The sequence below is a fragment of the Montipora capricornis genome, chromosome 11, assembly GCF_036669925.1.
Source record: "Montipora capricornis isolate CH-2021 chromosome 11, ASM3666992v2, whole genome shotgun sequence".
Lineage (NCBI taxonomy): Eukaryota > Metazoa > Cnidaria > Anthozoa > Scleractinia > Acroporidae > Montipora > Montipora capricornis.
The window spans coordinates 33,593,714-33,596,213 of record NC_090893.1 but is presented as its reverse complement, the minus strand read 5'-3'; the positions used below and the strand labels follow the sequence as shown (position 1 = coordinate 33,596,213).

The 2,500-nt window shown below is 36.9% G+C and overlaps 1 protein-coding gene across 1 annotated transcript in view; it reads right to left on the bottom strand.

Annotated features, from left to right (window-relative positions):
• Positions 1 to 2,500, bottom strand: part of LOC138024840 (uncharacterized) — a 32,803-nt gene that overhangs the window by 684 nt on the left and 29,619 nt on the right. The window lies entirely within an intron of this gene.

The following is a 2,500-nucleotide window of genomic DNA, read 5'->3' as shown; positions in this document are numbered from 1 at the left end:
TTGTTTCAAGATTGCATCTACCAACACAACCCTGTGTAGTAATTTTATATGAAAAACTATTTAACAAACCTAAAAATCAAGTCAGGGTTTCCCTTGCTTGGTCGAGAAAAAAGCCTATACCACATGTTTACCGTTGGTTTATGTCAAATATCTGTTACGTGCGATACTTAATATCGCGAATATCGCGGACACGTTGTAATATAAAGGCTCAATCATGTTGTATCTTACTTTTCTCAAGAACAATTTCGTTTACCGTAAAACGTCTCATTAGAAAATAAATGCGTTGCATACAGGCTTTACTTCGCAGAACCCCTGAATAGCGGAATTATTCGTATATCCAAAGATGCATCTCAACCTGTTATATTGTTAACAACGGCGGACAAGTCAATCAGCGTTCTCGTTGACTTGAGCGTCGTTCATGTTAAAGTTCCCAATATCAATTTGGGTCAAGTGACACATGGGTACGCACAGAATAATAAGAGATATTTCAATAAATATTATATGTGTATTTATTATGCAAATGTGTTAAATTAGCACCCGTTTTGCTTTTAAAGTTGAGAGAGGGCTCATCGTTAAAAATCTGGATTTTGGAAAGCACATGGGCAAGAAGCAAATATTTATCAGTGTCAATGGAAGTGACTGCTTAAGAGCAGCTTTGGGTGCATTAAGAAGGTGAAGACATATAGGAAATATTGAGGACTTGCATGTAATGAGGCCTCTAGAAAAGCACTTCACGGTTATTTTGTAGTCACGGGAAAACAAAGTCCTCACGGTTTCGAAACCGGCTCTTCAACGTAATTACTGCACATGAGTGAACATATTCCTGTATTATTATTATTATTATTATTTTATTATTATGTTTAATTTATTTCTAAATACAAACAGTAAATACAAATACAAACAAAAGTTTGCGTTACAATGGTATTTGGCTTGAAATTCTTGAACAGTTAGGTATTGGCCGTTTTCATTAGAAAGCTGTTGGATCGAGTGGATACCCTTCATAAACCATTCCCTTATAAATAACGGTTTCCCATCAACTAAGATGTCTTTGTTATTAAAGAGGATGGTGTCGATTCCTTGATCATAATTGTACAGAGTCTTGATTTCGTAAAATGCAATAAGTATGTCTCTATAGAATGTCGGAATATGCGTTAAATATTTGACATCATAGTTACATCGAAGCAGAAAATTAAGGCCTCCATGTTTGTTAAAAAAAGTAGTCCGGTACTACTTTCCAAAATTAACTGCAGTTATCTCTAAAACTAAATCTTTTGATCCACGCAAGTCTAAGCGTTTTTCTTGTAAGTTCGATGTCAATCATCCGTAGGCCCTCTGTGGAAAGGTCTTGATACATACTATTGCGTTTTATTTTGTCCTTCTTATTTTTCCAAAGGAACCGAAACATTTTATCTTTTACCATTGACACTATTTCCTTAGGGACGTTAACATTGGAAATTGAGTATATTAAGCTAGACAACCCCAAAGATCTAATTATAAATACTTTTCTATAGAGCGTTAATCCTCTCGATTTCCAAATATCTAAATTGGTCTGTAGTTTTTGTACTTTCACATTAAAGTTCATCTGGTTATTACCTCTTTCATCATAGGAAACGTAGATTCCTAATAATTTGGTGGGAGTGTTCATCCATTTCATCCCTAGCGGTTTGGTTCTATTATTCAACCATTTCCCAAGCGAGAATGCTTTTGTTTTCTCTACGTTGAGTACTAATCCGGAGAAATTCCCAAAAGAGTTCATAGTTTCTAAGGCTTGTTCAGAGGAAGCCACATCGGCACAGAAGAAGTTGGTATCGTCTGCAAATTGGCTTAGTTTGATCTCTGAGCCAAAAATTCTGATACCTTTAATGGTTGAGTTTTGTCTTATTTTGTTAGATACTATTTCTGCTGTTAAGATAAACAGATATGGCGAGAGTGGACATCCTTGTCTGACTCCTCTAGAGGGCTTAAACCAGTCCGTTGCCAAGCCGTTGTTCAAAGCTGCGCTTTATATGTCCACGTAGAAAATCTCGATCCATTTTCTTTAGCTGTCACCAAAAGTCACCAAATATAAGACCATTCCAGGGAGTCAAAAGCTTTCTTTCTGATATTAATATACCGGGAGTATTGTTCATCCGTAGGTGCACATCTATTAGCAAGCCTTAATAGAGCATATGAGCTCGGGAGGTGATCGGTCTCTCAGCGTAGGGGCATAATTACGCTTTTACCGAAAGACGACGCTGAATTATTGCTTTTACAGAATTGTCGTCCCATCACTTTACAAAATGTGGATTATAAAATGCATCCAAAGCCATTGCAAGGCGAATTGAGCCAATGCTCACAAAGCTCGTACATGCGGACCAAACGGGCTTCATAAAAGGGAGATATGTTGGAGAAACAGAAGGGTCACGCAATCAGGCATCAATATTAATTCCGTAATTCAGGACTCTCATTTGATTGGCTATCTGTGAGTTTCTTCCATCATTGACCAATCAGAATTATCGGC